Here is a 7,953-nt window from a genome sequence, read left to right on the forward strand (position 1 = left end):
CATTGGCTGTTAAAACACTTTGAGGTGTCCGGTGGTGATGAAAAGTGGTGTGTATGATGATTCTGTTTGGTGTGTACGATGACTCATACAGTGTACACCTATACAGCCACTTATGTTTACCCGGGTGGCAAATTAAAGATCTCACTCTTTGTATAAATGGGAACAATTTTGGATTTAGGTACACAGGGAGTGATCGCTTAGATCTGGCTACCATTCTCACCCGATGCATTTGTAAGAAAACCTGGTCATTTTCCTGGATAGACCACATCAACATTGAATCAACAAGTTGCCAGCATTCATACTCTATTGAATAAAAATAAAATAAACAAATTAATAATGAATTAACAAATTAACAGCCCCTGAAGTAACATAAAATGTAACAGAAATTTATTAAATTCAAATAAGATTCCTGGGTCTGAGGATGCATTCTAGCCCCTGCAGCATCCACCAGTCATGGAAGGCCTCAAATGTACTTGTGGACACCGCATGCTCCCTTGCCAGGGACACCTGGACGCAAACATAGCCACAGAAGAGTGACGGACGGTGTTGGTCCGAACAACCCCCTCAACCGTTCACTGCCTGGACATGTCAATGGCTAGCTTTTCCAGGTCCAAGAGCAGGCTAACAAAGAGATCTTCCCTTCTGCCCTCCCCCACACCGGGTGGCCAAAGATTAGGAGTGTGGGACTGAAGTCCAAATAAAACTTCAGGATTGCAGCTCCCTCAAATAATAAAACAGGGACAGCATAGGTATATGCAAAACACATATAGGCTGCAGAAAATACAGGAGGCCTGGAACTCCTTGAACCACCTTAATCTTCTATTGCACAGGACTGTGGCATGGAACACACTGCATACCAAATCCCCGATGGAAAAAAGGAGGACTCACACATGGAGAACCTCCAACAAGGGCTCATGCCACCCCTGGATGGCACTTCCAGCATTTATTGTGCACCTTAATTCCAGCTCATTGATAATCAAGCAAATGTTGATTGGGCCTGGAGCAGGACTTTGAAGGGTTGTACAGGAGCTGTTGGGCATGAAAAGGAGCAATTTTTCGTCACACGGAAAACATGGCTGCCTCCCAACCTATACAACTAATGGTTTGAACAAAGAACAAAGAAAAGTAAAGCAAAGGAACAGGCCCTCCGGCCCTCCAAGCAAACGCCGACCATGCTGTCCATCTAAACTAAAATCTTCTACACTTCCTGGGTCCGTATCCCTCTATTCCAATCCTATTCATGTATTTGTCAAGATGCCCCTTAAACGTCACTATCTTCCCTGCTTCCACCACCTTCTCCGGCAGCGAGTTACAGGCACCCACCACCCTCTATGTAAAATACTTGCCTTGTACATCTCTAAACCTCGCCTCTCGCACCTTAAACTTATGCCCCCTAGTAATTGACCCCTCTACCCTGGGGAAAAGCCTCTGACTATCCACTCTGTCTCTGCCTCTCATAATTTTATAGACCTTTATCAGGTCGCCCATCAACCTCCTTCATTCCAGTGAGAACAAACCAAGTTTATTCAACCTCTCCTCATAGCTAATCCCCTTCTATAAATATGGACGATAAGGGAATAGTGTAGATGGGCTTTAGAGTGGTCGGCGCAACATCGAGGGCCGAAGGGCCTGTACTGCGCTGTAATGTTCTATGTTCTATGTTCCATACCAGGCAACATCCTGGTAAATTTCTTCTGCACCCTCTCTAAAGCCGCCACATCCTTCTGGTAGTACGGCAACCAGAATTGAACACTATACTCCAAGTGTGGCCGAACTAAGGCTCTATACAGCTGCAACATGAATTGCCAATTCTTATACTCAGTGCCCCGGCCAATGACGGCAAGCTTGCCGTATGTCTTCTTGACTACCTTCTCCACCTATGTTGCCCCTTTCAGTGACCTGTGGACCTGTACACCTAGATCTCTCTGACTGTCAATACTCTTGAGGGTTCTACCATTCACTGTATATTCCCTACCTGTATTAGACCTTCCAAAATGCATTACCTCACATTTGTCCAGGTTAAACTCCATCTGCCATCTCTCCGCCCAAGTCTCCAAATTATCTAAATCCTATTGTATCCTCTGACAGTCCTCATCGCTATCCGCAATTCCACCAATCTTTGTGTCATCTGCAAACTTACTAATCAAACCAGTTACATTTTCCTCCAAATCATTTACATATACTACAAACAGCAAAGTCCCCAGCACTGAACACCACTAGTAACAGCCCTCCAATCAGAAAAGCACCCTTTCATTGCTACTCTCTGCCTTCTATGACCTAGCCAGTTCTGTATCCATCTTGCCAGCTCACCTCTGATCCTGTGTGACTTCACCTTTTGTACCAGTCTGCCATGAGAGACCTTGTCAAAGGCCTTACTGAAGTCCATATAGATAACATTCACTGCCCGACCTCCATCAATCATCTTTGTGACCCCCTCGAAAACCTCTATCAAGTTAGTGAGGCACATCTCCCCTTCACAAAACCGTGCTGCCTCTCGCTAATACGTCCACTTCCTTCCAAATGGGAGTAGATCCTGTCTCGAAGAATTCTCTCCAGTAATTTCCCTCCAGTAATGCCCCTGAGGGCAAGTTGAGCTGGAATTTGAGTCAGGATCTGAACTATCCGAGTTGACCACAATTTATAGGCATAAATCAAATAAGTTCCTTCCTACTCAAACCACAACCACCCCTACCACCTCCCTCCACCACACCCATCCCCACAGGAGCTCATATTGTCAAAACCCCAAGGTCAGCAGAAACATTGGAATTCATGGGCAATCAGCTGTAAGTTTGTGGGTGAATTCTTCATGTGAGTTTGTTGCTAGCTATGACTATCCCATTTGATTCATGCACAGAGGACAGTATCAGAATGAAACAGGACTCAAAGATTCAAAAACTGCATTTACTTCATTTTTAAAAAAATACTCTTTTAAATTGGCAGATTGTGTCAACTTCATTCAGTTGCCAGCATTCTCACCTATGAATCAGCAGGGTGTGGGTTCAAGACTCATTTCACAGATTGGAGGATAGAACCTCAGTTGTGCTGCCATCTTTCAGATATGTTAAACCATGGTCCAGTTGTCGGGCGCGGTTCTCCCAGCCCCGCGCTGGGCCGGAGAATCGCTGCAACCGCGCCACGCCGCCCCGACACCGGCGCGCAATTTTCCGGGGTGCGGAGAATCGGAGCCATTTGCGCCGGCGCATTTGGCGCGGTGCTGTTGTCGCGGCGGGGCCCCCGATTTTCCGGCCCGAATGGGCCGAGCGGCCGCGCGGAAAAAGCTGAGTCCCGCCGGCGCCATTCACCCCTGGTTGCTGCCGGCGGGGACTCTGCGCGAAGGGTCAGGGGGCGGCCTGTGGGGATGGGGGGATGGGGGGTGGGGGAGGGGGGCTCCGTCCCCGGGGGGGGGGGGGGGGGGGGGTGTCCTCCGATGGGGTCTGGCCCGCGATCAGGGCCCACCGATCGGCGGGCCGGCCTCTCCCCCCAGGGCCTACTTTGTTGCGCGGCCGCCCCCTGAACCCCCACGCCATGTTACATCGGGGCCGGCACGCTGAAGAAGTCCCCCGCTCCAGCGCCGTGCTGGCCCCCTGTGGGGGCCAGAATCAGTAGTCCCCGCGCCAGTTTCGCAACGGCGTTCACGACGGCGGGAACACTTAGTCTCCATTTCGGAGAATCGCGCCCGTCAAGTCAGGCAAATGCTAAGGTTCCCAACGACACTAGCTGTATAAAAGCAAGGGGTTTTCCTTGTGGTGTAGGTAATGATATGCCATCAATTAAGAATGAAAATGCAGAGCGAATTAAACTATGGCTTTAATTGACTTACAACAGAGCTGGCAGCGTGCCCCAGAATGAGGCAGTGTGAGAGGTCGGCAGCTTATATACCCAGGCCCTAGGAGGAGGAGCCACGGGCAGAGCCAAAACCGTACAACATGTAATATAGTGGCAGCACATTACAACACAGTGGTTTCACCACATTCACTCCCTGTTTAAAAAACGTCCGGCGGCGGTGAAGTGAACGAGTTGCATCAGCAATTGAGTCTGACAGGGGCTTTGATTGTCCGCCATGAGTGCCTCAGTTCCGGCTGTGGTGTGGGTTGAAGCGTTGAGGCCAGCGTGTCCTCGAGCAAGACAGCTTCTGTGTTCTCAGGCGGGTGGGCAGCAACGGGGGAAGGGGGTATAGGGTCGGGTCCAGTAGTAGTGGAGAGGGGAGGAATAGAGTCGGGAGCGCAGGTGACAGTCGCTGGGGAACCTGTGGGTGCAAATCCCGAAGGGAGTCTGTGTCCTCCCGCCCCCCCATGGTCTGCCACGTAGGCGTACTGAGGATTCGCATGGAGGAGAAGGACCGTCTCGACCAGAGGATCCAACTTATGTGTCCTCACATGTCGAAGGAGGAGGACGGGCCCTGGAAACGTCAGCCAGGTCGGGAGCAAGACCCCTGAGGTGGACCTTCTGGGGAAGGCAAACATCCTCTCGTGGGGGGTCACATTAGTAGAGATGCAGAGAAGCGACCGGATGGACTGGAGCGCATTGGGAAGGACCTCCTGCCAGCGGGAGACCTCTAGACCACAGGGCAAGAAGGACGGCCTTCCAGACCGTTGCGTTCTCCCTCTCCACCTGTCCGTTCCCCCGGGGATTGTAGCTGGTAGTCCTGCTTGAGGCAATGCCTTTGCTAAGCAGGAACTGACGCAGCTCATCACTCATGAAGGAGGAACCCCGATCACTATGGATGTGAGTGGGGAAACCTAACAAGGTGAAGACACTGCTCAGGGCCTTGATGACTGTGGCAGAGGTCCTGTCTGGGCATGGGATGGCGAAAGGGAAATGTGAGTACTCGTCAAGGATGTTGAGGAAGTACACGTTATGGCCAGTGGAGGGGAGGGGCCCTTTGAAATCAATGCTGAGGCATTCAAAGGGGTGTGAGGCTTTTACCAGGCGTGCTCTGTCTGGCCGATAGAAGTGCGGTTTGCACTCCACGCAGACCTGGCAGTCCCTGGTCATGGTCCTGACCTCCTCGATGGAGTAAGGCAGGTTGCGGGCTGTGATATAATGGAAGAGCCGGGTGACCCTCGGGTGACAGAGGTCATTGTGGAAGGCCCGCCGTCGGTTTACTTGTGCGTTGGCACAAGTACCGCGGGAAAGGGCATTTGGGGGCTCATTAAGCTTCCCAGGACGATACTGGATATCATAGTTGTAGGTGGAGATTTCGATTCTCCACCTCAATATCTTATCGTTCTTGATCTTGCCCCGCTGTGTGTCACTGAACATGAAGGCCATTGGTCAGTGAGGAGAATGAATCGCCTGCCGGCCAGGTAATGCCTCCAATATCACACAGCTTCCACAATGGCTTGGGCTTCCTTTTCGACAGAGGAGTGCCGAATTTCGGAAGCCTGGAGGGTACGGGAGAAGAAAGCCACGGGCCTGCCCGCCTGGTTGAGGGTCGCGGCCAGGGCAAAGTCAGACGCATCGCACTCTACCTGGAACAGGATGGATTCATCCACTGCTTGCATCGTGGCCTTGGCAACATCCGCCTTGATGCGGTTGAAGGCCAGGCGAGCATCAGCCGTCAGGGGAAAAACGGTGGAATTGATGAGTGGGCGGGCCTTGTCCGCATAATTGGGGACCCACTGGGCATAGTACGAAAAGAACCCAGGCATCTCTTCGGGGCCTTGGGGCAGTGGGAGAGGGGGAGTTGCAGGAGGGGGCACATGCGGTCGGGGCCGGGCCCTAGGACTCCGTTTTCCACGACGTAGCCAAGGATGGCTAGTCGGGTTGTGCGGAACACGCATTTCTCCTTATTGTATGTCAGATTAGGGAGCTGGGCAGCGTGGAGGAATTTCTTGAGGTTAGTGTAGTGGTCCTGCTGATCATGGCCATAGATGGTGACATTATCTAGATACGGGAACGTGGTCCGCAGCCCGTACTCGTCAACCATTTGATCCATTGCTCGCTGGAAGACCGAGACCCCATTGGTGATGCCGAAGGGAACCCGAAGAAAGTGGTAGAGGCGGCCAGCTGCCTCGAAGACAGTGTACTGGCGGTCCTCCGGGTGGATAGGGAGCTGGTGGTACACGGACTTCAGGTCCACGGTGGAGAAGACCCGGTACTGCGCAATCTGATTGACCATGTCAGATTGCGGGGAAGGGGGTACGCATCGAGCTGCTTGTACCGGTTGATGGCCTGACTGCAGTTGATGACCATCCGATGCTTCTCCCCAGTCTTGCCGACCACCACTTGAGCTCTCCAGGGGCTGTTACTGGCCTCTATGATGCCTTCACGCAGGAGCCGCTGAACCTCCGACCTGATGAAGGTCATGTCCCGAGCACTGTATCGTCTGCTCTTAGTGGCGACTGGCTTACAGTCTGGGGTGAGGGTGGCGAAGAGCGAGAGACGGGTGACCTTAAGGGTCGAGAGGCTCCAGACGATGAGTGGGGGCAGGGGTCCATCGAACTTCAGGGTGATACTCTGGAGGTTGCACTGGAAGTCAAGACCCAGAAGAATGTCCGCGCAGAGGTGTGGGAGGACGTAGAGCCTATAATTTTGAAATCTACGCCCCCATACCGTGAGAGTCACGGCACAGTACCCACGAATTTGCATGGTATGTGACCCAGAGGCCAGGTAGATTCTCTGGGCTGTGGGTAAAACGGGTAGGGAGTAGCGCCGTGCCGTGTCCGGGTGTATGAAGCTGTCTGTGCTCCCGGAGTCAAAAAGGCAGGCCGTCTCGTGGCCGTTGATCTGGACCGCCATCATAACTTTTGCGAGGTGACGAGGCCGAGATGGACTCGGGTGATGGAGGCGGCCACGGGACGGCGGGCGGGCTTCGGACAGCGGGCGGGCCGCTCGGGAGTAGCAGAGGCCAGCTGACGGACGGGCGAGCCAGGTTCCGGGAGGCGGCGGTGGACTTTGAAAATGGCGTCGAGGGTGCTGCGGTGGACTTCAAAAATGGTGCCGGAGATTCGGCGGTGGACTTTTAAAATGGCGTCGGAGATCGCTTCTCGGCCTTTTGGCTAAGATCAAGTGTAGTTTCTGTTCTTTTCAGTTTAATATCTGAAATGTCCCTTATCTGGGGACCATATATTAAATTGATTTTTAGAGCAGGGAGATGGACTAGGGCCTTGCTCCGTCCACTCCACGCATTGACCTGATATTGCAGTATCTCCAGGAATGGTGCACACCACCCCTTTATGGGGAGAAAAAAAAAGGAAAAAAGAAAAAAAAAAAAATGGCGTCGGAGATGGCGGCCCCCGTGGGTCGCACGTGGCAGGTGGTGTCGAAGATGGCGGCCCCCGCGGGTCGCACATGGCGGGTATCGTCAAAGATGGCGGTGCCCCCGACGTCCACGAGGGTGCCGTGTGGTCGGAGGCATAGGCACCCATGTTACGGAAGGCCAACTCCAGTGATTCAGCAAGCTGCACCGTTTCCCGGAGGTCGAGTGTCTCCCTCTCTAGCAGGTGCTGGCGAACACAGTGTGAATCAATGCCGGCAACATAGGCGTCCCTGATCAGAAGTTCAGTGTGCTTAGTAGCCGACACAGCCTTGCAGTTGCAGACTCCGCCGAGCACCCCCAAAACGCGCAGAAATTCTGCCAGCGACTCTCCAGGGCACTGACGCAGCGTGGCAAGGAGATGCCTGGCGAACAGTCCATTAACCCATTTCACATACCGTCCTTTCAAGAGATTAATGGCTTCATCAAATGAGGCCGTGTCCCGGAAGATGAGAAAAATTCGCGGGCTCACGCGGGAGATGAGGACTCGCAGCTTGTGCTCCTCGGTGACGGCGACGGCGGAAGAATTGATGAGAGATTCTAGACATCGTAGCCAGTGTGCGAAGATGACATCGGCGTCGGCTGATTGGGGGTCTATCTGCAGGAGGTCCGGTTTGAGGCCCGGATCCATGTAAAACAGCTCTTTAATTTATTGTAAGTCAATTAAATTGATGTGCCATCAATTAAGATGGAAA

At 52.8% G+C, this 7,953-nt stretch overlaps 1 non-coding gene across 1 annotated transcript; it reads left to right on the forward strand.

Moving 5' to 3' along the window:
• Positions 1 to 6,981: 6,981 nt before the first annotated feature.
• On the forward strand, positions 6,982 to 7,172 carry LOC140427544 (U2 spliceosomal RNA). Its single transcript, XR_011948560.1, has one exon. It is a non-coding gene; the product is annotated as a U2 spliceosomal RNA (small nuclear RNA).
• The last annotated feature ends 781 nt before the right edge of the window (positions 7,173 to 7,953 follow it).

The sequence above is a fragment of the Scyliorhinus torazame genome, chromosome 7 (assembly GCF_047496885.1).
Source record: "Scyliorhinus torazame isolate Kashiwa2021f chromosome 7, sScyTor2.1, whole genome shotgun sequence".
Lineage (NCBI taxonomy): Eukaryota > Metazoa > Chordata > Chondrichthyes > Carcharhiniformes > Scyliorhinidae > Scyliorhinus > Scyliorhinus torazame.